Genomic DNA, 14,652 nt, shown 5'->3' with positions numbered 1-14,652 from the left:
TATAGAAAAAAAAAAAGGAGCGTGAGAGCCAAATGAATCGAAAGATTCATGTTTGGTTCGGGAAGAGATCATAAAAGTTGTAAACTTACAAAATAATCTACTTTCATTAAAAGATTTATTAGATAATCGAAAACAGAGGATCTTGAGTACTATTCGAAATTCAGAAGAATTGCGTAGAGGGACCATTGAGCAACTCGAAAAAGCTCGGATTCGATTACAGAAAGTCGAACTAGAAGCGGATGAGTATCGAATGAATGGATACTCTGAGATAGAACGAGAAAAAGCAAATTTGATTAATGCTACTTCTATTAGTTTGGAACAATTGGAAAAGTCTAAAAACGAAACCCTTTATTTTGAAAAACAAAGGGCAATGAATCAGGTCCGACAGCGGGTTTTCCAACAGGCCGTACAAGGAGCTCTAGGAACTCTGAATAGTTGTTTGAATACCGAGTTACATTTCCGTACGATTCGTGCTAATATTGGCATTCTCGGGTCCCTGGAATGGAAGAAATAATTAAATTAATTAGGCCTTGAACTTCTACTTTCGTTTAGAATTTAGGCATTATTTTTCCCCTTGCTTCCGAAAAAAGAGTCAAGAAACACTAATGGCAACCCTTCGAGTCGACGAAATTCATAAAATTCTCCGCGAACGTATTGAACAATATAATAGGAAAGTAGGGATTGAGAATATAGGTCGCGTAGTTCAAGTGGGGGATGGGATTGCTCGTATTATAGGTCTTGGTGAAATAATGTCAGGTGAATTAGTCGAATTTGCAGAAGGTACTAGGGGTATTGCTCTGAATTTGGAATCCAAAAATGTTGGGATTGTATTAATGGGCGATGGGTTGATGATACAAGAGGGAAGTTTTGTAAAAGCAACAGGAAGAATTGCTCAGATACCCGTGAGTGAGGCTTACTTGGGTCGTGTTGTAAATGCTCTGGCTAAACCTATTGATGGGAAAGGCGAAATTATAGCTTCCGAATCTCGCTTAATTGAATCTCCTGCTCCAAGTATAATTTCCAGGCGTTCCGTATACGAACCTCTTCAAACAGGGCTTATTGCTATCGATTCGATGATCCCTATAGGGCGCGGTCAGCGAGAGTTAATTATTGGGGACAGACAGACTGGCAAAACAGCAGTAGCCACAGATACAATTCTCAATCAAAAAGGGCAAGGTGTAATATGTGTTTATGTAGCTATCGGTCAAAGAGCATCCTCCGTAGCTCAAGTAGTAACTACTTTCCATGAGGAGGGGGCCATGGAATACACTATTGTAGTAGCTGAAATGGCGGATTCACCTGCTACATTACAATACCTCGCTCCTTATACGGGAGCAGCCCTGGCTGAGTATTTTATGTACCGCGAACGGCATACTTTAATAATTTATGATGATCTCTCCAAACAGGCACAAGCTTATCGCCAAATGTCCCTTCTATTAAGAAGACCTCCCGGACGTGAGGCTTATCCAGGGGATGTTTTTTATTTGCATTCACGCCTTTTAGAAAGAGCCGCTAAATTAAATTCTCTTTTAGGCGAAGGAAGTATGACCGCTTTACCAATAGTTGAGACTCAATCTGGAGACGTTTCCGCCTATATTCCTACTAATGTAATCTCCATTACAGATGGACAAATATTCTTATCTGCGGATCTATTCAATGCCGGAATTCGACCCGCTATTAATGTGGGTATTTCTGTTTCCAGAGTAGGATCCGCGGCTCAAATTAAAGCCATGAAACAAGTAGCTGGCAAATCAAAATTGGAACTAGCGCAATTCGCAGAGTTACAAGCCTTTGCACAATTCGCCTCTGCTCTCGATAAAACAAGTCAGAATCAATTGGCAAGGGGTCGACGATTAAGGGAATTGCTTAAACAATCCCAGGCAAATCCTCTCTCCAGTGGAAGAGCAGATAGCTACTATTTATACCGGAACAAGAGGATATCTTGATTCGTTAGAAATTGAACAGGTAAATAAATTTCTGGATGAGTTACGTAAACATCTAAAAGATACTAAACCTCAATTCCAAGAAATTATATCTTCTAGCAAGACATTCACCGAGCAAGCGGAAATCCTTTTGAAGGAAGCTATTCAGGAACAGCTGGAACGGTTTTCTCTTCAGTAACAAATAAATTTTGCATGTCTACTCTTGTTAGTAGAATAGGAATCGTTGAGAAAGCTTTTTCATTTGAATCATGCAAAAAAGTTTTCTTTGTTTTTAGTTTAGTATAGTTATTTAAAGAATAGATAGAAATAAGATTGCGTCCAATAGGATTTGAACCTATACCAAAGGTTTAGAAGACCTCTGTCCTATCCATTAGACAATGGACGCTTTTCTTTCATATTTTATTCTTTCTTTTATTTTTTTGCTTCTTCCGAGAAAAAACTGTTAGACCAAAACTCTTTTAGGAAATCAAAAAATCCAGATACAAATGCATGATGTATATATTATATCATGCATATATCATAAAGAAGGAGTATGGAGGCGGTAGTGGGAATCGAACCCGCAACCCCAAGGTTATGAGCCTTATGAGCTACCAAACTGCTCTATACTCTTAAACTAAAGAGGGGTAACTAGTGGATAAAAGAGGGTTGGATACGCCCCTCTACCAATATCTATACAAATAGAATAGTCCATTTATACAGAATGGTAAAGAGGGCTCCTCTATGATTATCAATTCCAGAAATCCATACAAATACGAAAGGGTATTTTATCCTTACCAACTGGATCTTGTTGCACCCGGTAACAAACATTCATAAACCATTTCTCGAAGTACGTGTCCGGATAGCCCAAAATGTCGATAGTTAGCTCTAGGTCTTCCGGTCAAAAAACAACGTCGATGAAGGCGTGTAGGTGCACTATTACGCGGTAGGGATTGCAATTTTTCTCGCATTTTCGTTTTTTCACTCAAACTCAAGGGAGAAACTTTGCTTCTTATCTTTTTTTTTAAAGATTGACGAATCAAATGATATTTCTGTTCTAATTTCTGCCGCTTCTTCTCCCTCTGAATCAAACTTTTTTTTGCCATAATGTGTCGTTGCTATTATTACCAAGTATACGGTTCTAATCCTAGATGGAAAAATAAATAGAAAAAGAAATCTAAAAAGGCAGATCCTCCCTCTCTATCAAGAGTAATGAACTAGGTGCTGATACAGTACAAAAAAACAAACTAAATTAACCAAACTTGCCTGATGTTGAGGCAATCAAGAAAGCTGCATAAGTGAATATATAACCCACGGAAAAGTGAGCTAATCCAACCAATCTTGCTTGCACAATGGAAAGAGCCACGGGCTTATCTCTCCAGCGAATTAAATTAGCTAAAGGTGTGCGTTCATGAGCCCATGCTAAAGTCTCAATTAATTCCTGCCAATACCCCCGCCAGGAAATTAAGAACATAAATCCAGTAGCCCAAACAAGATGTCCAAATAAGAACATCCACGCCCATACCGATAAACTATTCATCCCAAAAGGATTATATCCATTGATAAGTTGTGAAGAGTTTAACCATAGGTAATCTCTTAACCATCCCATCAAATAAGTGGAGGATTCATTAAATTGTGAAACGTTGCCCTGCCATAATGTGATATGTTTCCAATGCCAATAAAAAGTAACCCACCCAATGGTATTTAACATCCAGAAAACTGCCAAATAAAATGCGTCCCAAGCAGAAATATCACAAGTACCGCCGCGCCCTGGGCCGTCACAAGGAAAACTATATCCAAAATCCTTTTTATCTGGCATTAATTTGGAACCGCGTGCATCTAAAGCGCCCTTTACTAAAATCAATGTAGTTGTATGCAAACCTAGAGCAATAGCATGATGAACCAAGAAATCCCCAGGTCCTATTGTTAAGAAAAGCGAATTACTATTCTCATTAACAGCATTCAACCATCCGGGCAACCATAGGCTTCGACCCGCATTGAAAGCGGGGCCATTCGTTGAAGATAAGAGTATATCGAACCCATATGTCGTCTTGCCATGAGCAGATTGTATCCATTGGGCAAATATAGGTTCGATCAAGATTTGCTTTTCTGGAGTACCAAAAGCAAGCATGACGTCGTTATGAACATAAAGGCCCAAGGTATGGAATCCTAGAAAGAGGCTAGCCCAACTTAAATGAGATATGATAGCTTCTTTATGGTCTAACATTCTTGCCAATACATTATCCTCATTCTGTTCCGGATTGTAATCCCTAATGAAAAAAATAGCTCCATGAGCAAAAGCCCCTGTCATGATGAACCCTGCAATATATTGGTGATGAGTATATAAAGCAGCTTGAGTAGTAAAGTCTTGTGCTATGAATGCATAAGGAGGTAAAGAGTACATATGTTGAGCTACTAAGGAAGTAATAACCCCTAAAGAAGCTAGAGCAAGACCTAACTGAAAATGAATCGAATTGTTGATTGTGTCATAAAGGCCCTTATGCCCACGCCCTAATCGACCCCCCGGAGGAGTATGCGCTTCTAAAAGATCTTTAATACTGTGCCCAATTCCGAAGTTAGTTCGATACATGTGACCGGCAATGAGAAAAATAAATGCAATAGCTAAATGATGGTGAGCCATATCGGTCAGCCACAAACTTTGTGTTTGTGGATGGAATCCCCCAAGAAGAGTTAGAATGGCAGTTCCCGCTCCTTGAGCGGTACCAAATAAATGATTACTCGAATCAGGGTTTTGGGCATAAAGATTCCATTGACCCGTCAAAAGGGGTCCCAACCCCTGGGGATAGGGTAATACATCTAAGAAATTATTCCATCGAACGTACTCCCCCCTGGATGCGGGAATAGCAACATGAACTAAATGTCCTGTCCAAGCCAAAGAACTTACCCCGAAAAGTCCTGACAAATGATGATTGAGACGAGATTCCGCGTTTTTGAACCACGAAAGGCTTGGTTTCCATTTGGGTTGTAGATGTAACCAACCCGCTATTAAGGACAGCGTAGAAAGAAATAATAGAAAAAGAGCTCCAGTATAAAGATCCTCATTGGTGCGTAATCCTATTGTATACCACCACTGATAAACTCCAGAATAAGCAATATTCACTGGACCAGCAGCACCTCCTCGAGTAAAGGCTTCCACAGCGGGTTGACCAAAATGAGGATCCCAAATCGCATGAGCAATAGGTCTTACGTGTAAAGGATCCTGTATCCATGATTCAAAATTTCCTTGCCAAGCTACATGAAACAGATTTCCGGACGTCCATAGAAAGATTATTGCTAATTGCCCAAAGTGAGAAGCAAAAATGTTCTGATAAAGACGTTCTTCAGTAATATCATCATGACTTTCGAAATCATGTGCGGTAGCAATACCAAACCAAATACGACGAGTAGTGGGGTCCTGAGCTAAGCCTTGGCTAAACCTGGGAAATCTTAATTCCATAATGCCTTTCAAATCCTCCTAGCCACTATCCTACTGCAATAATTCTCGCTAAGAAGAATGCCCATGTCGTGGCAATTCCACCCAGAAGGTAATGGGTTACTCCTACAGCGCGTCCTTGTATAATGCTCAAGGCTCTAGGCTGAGTAGCAGGAGCAACTTTTAATTTGTTATGAGCCCAAACGATAGATTCAATGAGTTCTTGCCAATAACCACGGCCGCTGAATAAAAACATTAAACTGAAGGCCCAGACAAAATGAGCACCTAAGAAAAAAAGACCATATGCAGATAATGAAGAACCATAAGACTGAATGACTTGCGATGCCTGTGCCCACAAGAAATCTCGAAGCCACCCATTAATCGTAATGGAACTCTGTGCAAAGTTTCCCCCTGTAATATGAGTTACCACCCCTTGATCACTTATAGTACCCCAAACATCCGACTGCATTTTCCAACTGAAATGGAAAATGACTACCGAAATTGCATTGTACATCCAGAATAAACCTAAGAAAACATGATCCCAGGCGGATACTTGACATGTTCCCCCTCGGCCAGGCCCATCGCAAGGAAAGCGAAAACCTAGATTTGCTTTATCGGGTATCAAACGGGAACTCCGAGCAAATAAAACACCTTTCAAAAGTATTAATACAGTCACATGTATGGTAAATGCATGAATGTGATGGACTAAAAAATCTGCGGTTCCTAATGGAATAGGTAACAAAGCCACTTTGCCACCTACTGCTACTAACTCGCCGCCTCCCCACGTTAAGCTAGTACTTGTTGTTGCACCAGGAGCTGTTACGCCAGGCGCAGTAGCATGGATATTTTGTACCCATTGAGCAAAGATAGGTTGTAATTGTATGGCAGTATCCGAAAACATATCTTGTGGACGGCCTAAAGCACTCATGGTATCATTATGAATGTACAAGCCAAAACTGTGAAAACCTAGAAATATACATACCCAGTTAAGGTGGGATATGATTGCATCGCGGTGTCTAAGGACGCGATCTAATAGATCGTTGTATCGAGTAGTTGGATCATAGTCTCTTACCATAAAAATTGCTGCATGTGCAGCAGCACCGACTATTAGAAATCCGCCAATCCACATGTGGTGTGTGAACAAGGAAAGTTGTGTACCATAGTCAGTAGCTAGGTATGGATAGGGAGGCATAGAATACATATGATGAGCTACAACAATGGTTGTAGAGCCTAGCATAGCTAGGTTAAGAGATAATTGAGCATGCCATGACGTTGTTAAGATTTCATAAAGACCCTTATGGCCTTGTCCTGTAAATGGGCCCTTGTGAGCCTCCAAAATATCTTTAAGTCCATGGCCAATACCCCAATTGGTCCTATACATATGACCTGCGATTAGGAAAAGAATAGCAATAGCTAAATGATGGTGCGCAATATCGGTCAGCCAGAGACCACCGGTTACTGGATCTAGTCCTCCGCGAAAAGTCAGAAATTCTGCGTATTTGGACCAATTTAAAGTGAAAAAAGGGGTTGCTCCTTCGGCAAAACTAGGATAAAGTTGAGCCAAAAGGTCCCGATTCAAGATAAATTCATGAGGAAGTGGTATCTCTTTAGGATCCACCCCAGCGTCAAGAAATTGGTTAATTGGTAAAGATACATGAATTTGGTGCCCCGCCCAAGAAAGAGACCCAAGTCCTAATAATCCCGCTAAGTGGTGATTCAACATGGATTCTACATCTTGGAACCAGGCCAATTTGGGAGCGGCTTTGTGATAATGGAACCAACCAGCAAAAAGCATTAACGCTGCAAAAATCAATGCACCAATTGCAGTACAATAGAGTTGTAATTCACTAGTTATTCCAGATGCTCGCCAAAGCTGAAAAAAACCAGAGGTTATTTGGATTCCTCGGAAACCCCCGCCTACATCACCATTCAATATTTCTTGCCCTACTATAGGCCAAACTACCTGAGCACTGGGTCCAATGTGAGTAGGATCACTTAGCCATGCTTCATAATTGGAAAAACGGGCGCCATGAAAGTACATGCCACTCAACCAAAGAAAGATAATGGAAAGTTGCCCGAAATGAGCACTAAAGACTTTTCGAGAAATCTCCTCCAAATCACCAGTATGACTATCGAAATCGTGAGCATCAGCATGTAGGTTCCAGATCCAAGTGGTAGTATCAGGGCCCTTAGCTAGTGTTCTTGAGAAATGGCCGGGTCTGGCCCATTCCTCAAAAGATGTTTTTACAGGATCCCTATCCACAACAATTTTTACTTCTGGTTCCGGCGAACGAATAATCATTAAGTCCTCCTCTTTCCGGACAAGACATACAAAGAGACCCGCCAACTGTCTTTTTAGTGAATCTTTGAAAGATATATATTTTGAAAGATAGATTTTGAAAGATAGATTTTGAAAGATAGATATTGTGATTAGTTCTTTTCTTTACTATCTACCATCCTTCTATTTTTTTTTTAGTTATTCACTGGAGCAATTATATATTGAAGTCAATCCGAGGCAAGTGTTCGGGTCTATTATGACATAAAGATTAGGTGCCTAACGGACATTGTTTATCTTGAAAAACAAATATTTCTCGACGTAAGAAAAAAATCTTTTTTATTTTTAATTTAAGAAACTAGTGTATTTTTTTTGAGGGCATAAGCTCCTATCTATATCTACTTTCCTTGAGCATAATATAGGGTTTTTTATTTGATTCTAAATTCCAAGATAACTCATTAGAATTATTAATAAGATGGTCCTAATATATTAGCAATATTTAGATTGCCCCCTCTTTTTATTCACTTTATTACTTCTATTCTAGACCCTATCCCTATGGTTTATTCTTATGAAATATCATATAAAATAGAAGGTATAAGAAATGGATATAATGAAATTCTTGATTCGATCTTACGACCTAATTTATTTGATTAATGGATCAACAACCAAACCACCCATTTTATGAAAAAGAAGGAGCATGGTCTTATTCAAATTCAAAGCGCTTCGTAATCTTCAACCAGTTCTGTGCTTCAATATAATTTCCCGGAGTAAGCGCTATAGCTTGTTTCCAATATTCAGCAGCTTGATCAAACCAAGCTTCCGCAATTTCCGAATCACCCTGTAGAATGGCCTGTTCTCCTCGGTCGGAATAGGAAGTTCCTTCCCTTAGAACCGTACTTGAGAGTTTCCTACCTCATACGGCTCAGAAATTGCTATCTGAATTTCCCCTATCTTAACTGAATTCGATTTATCAAAAATCGATCCAATTTGTTCTTGGGTTAAGCAGAAGAAATTAATTACCTAAGTTTCAAACCCTAATTTTTATCAATAATCAGTTTGATCTTTTTTCCCACCTTCAGAAGAATGAAGCATAGATAGATATAGAGCCTTCGTTCAAATTTTCTGAGAGGTAACTATCCCGGTTTCATATATGAAATCTCTATAGAATCCTTGAAAAAGACTTTTTTCCATAAGAAAGAAAAAAGAACTTACTATCTTTGGGATCTGATACTACACCGCTGCTTAATCCCTTAGTGGATCGGCTCTATTACATAAGCGGATTCCTAAATTTTGCCCCATATCATGGGATAAGTAAGCAGTTTTTTTTAGTTGTATCGACCCAGTCGCTCACTAATTGATCTTTACGGTGCTTTCTCTATCAATTTGAGAAACTTTATCCATAGAGTAGTAGTATAGGCCATACTTTCTTCGTTTTTTGATTCTCGTGAAGTGTCCTTCCTTCCTACAGCTGATAGGGAAAAATCGTTGTTTTTACGATCCCTATGTAGAAAGCCCTTTTTTTCTAGTATTTACTAGAAAATTTGATCCTCTCTTTTTTTTTTTTCTTTCTATAGTGGAGATAGTCGCACGTAATGACAGATCACGGCCATATTATTAAAAGCTTGCGGTAAGAAGGGGTTTCGTTCTAGTGCCCGGAAATAATATTCCAAAGCCTTTGTATGCTCTCCATTGCTTGTGTGTATAAGGCCTATGTTATAGAGTATATAACTTCGATCATAGGGATCGATTTCTAGTCGCGTAGCTTCATAATAATTTTGCAAAGCTTCCGCATAATTTCCTTCGGATTGAGCCAACATCCGTTACGGTCGTTCATTCTATTCAAAAAATCTCCGTTCCAAAACCGTACATGAGGTTTTCATCTCATACGGCTCCTCCCTTCTGTACATAATAGTACTAAGCGAAATAATCTATAGAATCAAAATAGAATTAGTCCCGTCTCATTATGAACCGAAAGGGGCTGGTATTTTTCCAAGAAATCTCTAGCCAACCTTCCCACAAGAGGTTTTTCTTAACACCAATGAATTCTATTAATGCTAGAGGAAAACGATAGCTCCAATAATTTCTTTGTTCTCAACGCCTCCTATTTAGAGGAATTAGCTACTTCAACGATCTTTGATGGTTATAGGGGTATCCAAAGTACAAACCTGATGGTTGTTTGTTATCCCAACCATTCTTCCCAGCCCTGATACCGATCAGGAAAGGGGTAATTTCTAACAAAGTTTTTCTCTTGTTGATTCCTATTTCTAGGTGTAGTGCTTTTCTCCCCTATGCTGCCTACGGATACTAATAGAGTAGGATTGGCCTGTAATCCATACCATACCATATCCTGTAGGTGTAACCTTTCGCTCAATACTCAAATCTACAATTGAAGTATCTGAAGCCGCATCAATCGAGGATACACGACGGAAGGAATTGTTAGTTCGCCTCACCTTCCCGAAGCGTGGGTTTGTTTGCTTTACAAATTTGGTTCTCTCTATGCCAACCCCCCTCTCTTTTTCGTAAGACTGAGGTATAGGTAGGGCTAAAAAAAAGCAAAAAAAAGAGTCAAATCGCACCATCTCTATAATAAGTAAATGCCTTTTTTTCTCCTGAGGTTGTCGGAATTATTCGCAATAAAATATTGGCTACAATTGAGGAGGTCTTATCAATGAAATTTCCATTTCCACGGGATCTAGGCATAATTCCCAACCCATTCTATATAGAATTGTTTTCATTCCTTCACAAAATAACATAAAAACAAACACATTCGATTCTTATAATTATAAATAGATTGATCCATATGCTCTACTCTAAATCCATATGCTTTAAATGGATAAGAGAGATATGGATTTTCCGCTCAGCTCAAATTGTATCCTTTTCCTTCTGCTTGGACACGAAGAGATATGAAATATTTGACTAAGACTGGATTTCATTCCACTTTCCTATTTCTGAACAACAACTTATGTTATCAACTATTTCGTGTTTTCAAAGTTATTAATTGTCTCATACCCTATTTTTGATTTCGATAGTATGGTGTAGCGTATCTTATGCAAACGGAATTCTAAGGTTTCTTTATTTTATTATGCAATAAGAAGAATTCTTCCATTTTCTTTTTCTTTAGTTGCGGGAAAACCCAAATTAAAACTTTTATTTTATAGCGAGCGCAATTTCTAGTAAAAAATCCTGTATCCTTCCACTTAGATCAAAAGGAATTTTTCCAATAGAACTATGGAACCCCCGAGTGGTTGCGGTTGTACCTGTACTGCAGGAATAAGAAAACTCGCTATTCACTCAGTTTATTTTCCATAATAAGTTATGTAGGAGAGATGGCCGAGCGGTTCAAGGCGTAGCATTGGAACTGCTATGTAGACTTTTGTTTACCGAGGGTTCGAATCCCTCTCTTTCCGTTTTTCTTAATTCATCAACGTTAAGGATCACAATGTATCAAATCAAATAACAATTTTTTCCAGCAATAATATAATATCTTATATTATCTTATTTTGATTTAATAGAAATTAGAAATTCTCTATAGCAAATTACTGTGGTATGTAAAATACACATAGAGGAAAAAAGAAAAAAGGATCCTAATCCTAGGGTTAATCAATTTTAGCTAGTTGATGGGAAAATACAAATTAATGGTAATGGTCTTAGGGCGATTTAGTTCGGGGAAAGGGGAAGGGGAAGAAAATTCTATGAACCTTTCCTTTTTTCGTTAAGTTCAAGTCTGACGAGAGTAATATTCTACAACTAACAACTCATTTATTTTGAGACCGACCCACTTCCTATCTAGGATTTTATTTACTAGTCCTTTATATTCCAACGTGTCAATCGCCAAATGCTTTGGCAATTTCCCCGGGTCCGATGAAGCAATATAATTTTGAACCAGACCTTTTGATCTTTGGTTATCTTTCGTAGTAATAATATCTCGGGGTTTGCAACGAAAACTTGGTATATTGACTATACGACCATTAACTAAAATATGTCTATGGTTGACTAATTGGCGGGCCCCAGGAATGGTTGAAGCCATACCCAATCGAAAAAGGATATTATCCAAACGCATTTCAAGTAATTGTAGTAAACACCTGGCCTGTTGACCTTTTTGCTTTTCCAGCGATATGTACATATCTAAGTAATTGTCGTTCTGTCAGACCATAATGAAAACGCAATTTCTGTTTTTCTTGAAGACGAATACGATATTGCTCCTTTTTCCCAGAATTGAATTTTTTTTTAAGATTACTTCCGGATTTAGGTGTTTTTCTAGTGAGTCCTGGTAAAGCTCCCAGACGGCGTATTTTTTTTAAACGAGGTCCTCGATAACGGGACATGAAGACTCCTTTTTTTATTTTATTGAAATTTCATTTTACACAATTAATTTCATTGTATTTACATTACAGAATACATCGAAATTAAAACTGAATTAAACTACAGGATAAACAGAGTAAAATCAACTAAAGTACCCCAAAAAATGGAATTTCATCAAAATCTTTTTTTTTTGTATATATATTATTTATTTTATTGTTTTGTATCTAGCAAAATTGTAAGGTAAAAAACATAAAAGATCCTGGATTCTCCATTTAATTCGGAAAAAAAGAGATTCTTGTTCGTAGAACATCGATAGAGAAAAAAAAGCCGACTATCGGATTTGAACCGATGACCCTCGCATTACAAATGCGATGCTCTAACCTCTGAGCTAAGTGGGCTTACATAACGGAAATAGTGTAACAAATAGAAATAGGTATAGTATAGGAAATCCGTAAAATCTCAGATATTAGTTATTAATCTTAGCTATTAACTAGTTCTAAATTTGAAGTTATACTTATAAAAATAAAAAAATACTAAAACTTCTTAAAGATAAAGTTAGCTTGATATGCTTAACTATAGGATATTAAAAAATAAAATTATAGAATTTATTGGTATTTTCATTCGATCATTATAGACTTTATTATTTGTTAATAATTTGAGGATTAATATTTCACTAAGGGGAACATAGAGTCAGAGTAAATAAAATTGCTAATTCTGATTAGAAAAAAAGAATAAATATCAAGCGTTATAGTATAATTTTGAATACTATAAAAAAGTAAGACGGGAGGTGGGGGAGATAAAAACTTTTGGATATATTGATTCGGATTGAATTGCAAATACATCAAGGATAGAATCAATTCAATTCTGAATTGCAATAAGCAAGCGAGGTCTCTCAAATAGAGTCGAACTGAACTGCTAGACTACGTTGAGTGATGAACTCAATGATTCAAAAAAAAAACTAAGAGATGGATGAAATTACACAAGGAATCCTGGTCTCAAAGAAGAGGGAAATGGGGATATGGCGAAATCGGTAGACGCTACGGACTTGATTGTATTGAGCCTTGGTATGGAAACCTGCTAAGTGGTAACTTCCAAATTCAGAGAAACCCTGGAATTAAAAAAGGGCAATCCTGAGCCAAATCCGTGTTTTGAGAAAACAAGGGGTTCTCGAACTAGAATACAAAGGAAAAGGATAGGTGCAGAGACTCAATGGAAGCTGTTCTAACGAATCGAGTTAATTACGTTGTGTTGTTAGTGGAATTCCTTCTAGTTCTAAATTAGAGAAAGAGGGGTTTTATACCTTATACATTTAATAAACACGTATAGATACTGACATAGCAAACGATTAATCACAGAACTCATATTATATTCTAATTATAATATAGGTTCTTTATCTTTTTTAAAAATGAAATTAGAAATGATAATGATTATGAAATAAAAAACTCATATCATAATTTTTTTTTTTCATTATTGTGAATCCACTCCAATCGAATATTGAATAATCAAATTCTTCAATTAAAATTCAAAGTTTTCGAGATCTTTAAAAAAGTGGATTAATCGGACGAGGACAAAGAGAGAGTCCCATTCTACATGTCAATACTGACAACAATGAAATTTCTAGTAAAAGGAAAATCCGTCGACTTTATAAGTTGTGAGGGTTCAAGTCCCTCTATCCCCAAATCCTCTTTTATTCCCTAACTATACTATATTATTATTATTTATCCTCTTTTTTTTTTTCTTTTTATCAATGCACTTTTTTTTCTTTTTATCAATGCAATGGGTTTAAGATTCATTAGCTTTCTCATTCTACTCTTTCACAAAGGAATGCGAAGAGAACTCAATGGATCTTATCCTATTCATTGAATAGATTTCTTTTTTATTAGAGTATCGGCAAGAAATCTTGGTTATTCACTCTATTTTTAAGTTTTATTTAAGTAAACCATGCACAATGCATAGGACTACCCCCCCCATTTTCAAATTTAAAATTTGAAATACTTTAATTAATTTTTAGTCCTTTTAATTGACATAGATACAAATACTCTACTAGGATGATGCACAAGAAAAGGTCAGGATAGCTCAGTTGGTAGAGCAGAGGACTGAAAATCCTCGTGTCACCAGTTCAAATCTGGTTCCTGGCAGAGAAAAAAAAAAAAAAGATCCACCGAATAGGTATTGATCCAAATACCTCGAGATGGATTGTGATACATATTCATTAATAATATTTATTCATCTAAGTGGATAAATCTATAATATAAATATAGAGGCACTTCTTTTTCTTTTTAAAGAAGTTTTAAAATATATCTTTTCTTTATGATAAAGAAGGGGGTGAGATTCCCCTTTATTTTTTTGCGTTTCTTAATTTTGTATTCCGCTATTCCGACGAATATTTTTTTAGTCTTGCTTATCTTTATCTTATCTTATTTTCCTAGTTGTGCTAAGTAATGTGCGCGGTACAAAGTTCCTGGTAGAGAACTTCTTTGAGTCATCCTATTTTTCTGTTCATATGAAGGAAATTAATATGCGATTTTCAAAATAGGGGAATCCAAATGAAACCCTTTTTTTGCTCAGTCTATCTGGAATGCTTTTGTATAATTAGGAATTAATTATAAATAGGTATTCCGTTTCATCTAGGAAAAGAACCTAAAAATATTCCTTGACTTGAATAAAATCTGGAGTTGTGTTGTATAAGTGAGCATGAATTTCTTATCATTCAATGAGCATCT

At 37.2% G+C, this 14,652-nt stretch overlaps 4 non-coding genes across 4 annotated transcripts; 2 read left to right on the top strand and 2 right to left on the bottom strand.

Annotated features, from left to right (window-relative positions):
- Positions 1-2,256: 2,256 nt before the first annotated feature.
- TRNAR-UCU (transfer RNA arginine (anticodon UCU)) lies at positions 2,257-2,328 on the bottom strand. The gene has a single exon. It is a non-coding gene; the product is annotated as a tRNA-Arg (tRNA).
- Positions 2,329-10,947: 8,619 nt separating this feature from the next.
- TRNAS-GGA (transfer RNA serine (anticodon GGA)) lies at positions 10,948-11,034 on the top strand. Its single transcript has one exon. It is a non-coding gene; the product is annotated as a tRNA-Ser (tRNA).
- Positions 11,035-12,254: 1,220 nt separating this feature from the next.
- On the bottom strand, positions 12,255-12,327 carry TRNAT-UGU (transfer RNA threonine (anticodon UGU)). The gene has a single exon. It is a non-coding gene; the product is annotated as a tRNA-Thr (tRNA).
- Positions 12,328-13,994: 1,667 nt separating this feature from the next.
- On the top strand, positions 13,995-14,067 carry TRNAF-GAA (transfer RNA phenylalanine (anticodon GAA)). Its single transcript has one exon. It is a non-coding gene; the product is annotated as a tRNA-Phe (tRNA).
- The last annotated feature ends 585 nt before the right edge of the window (positions 14,068-14,652 follow it).

This window comes from Triticum urartu, unplaced genomic scaffold (genome assembly GCF_056163025.1).
Source record: "Triticum urartu cultivar PI428250 unplaced genomic scaffold, HENAU_Tu73 scaffold2, whole genome shotgun sequence".
In the NCBI taxonomy this organism is placed as follows: Eukaryota; Viridiplantae; Streptophyta; class Magnoliopsida; order Poales; family Poaceae; genus Triticum; species Triticum urartu.
Note: the sequence above shows the minus strand (reverse complement) of the source record. Positions and strands in the feature narration are given on the sequence as shown.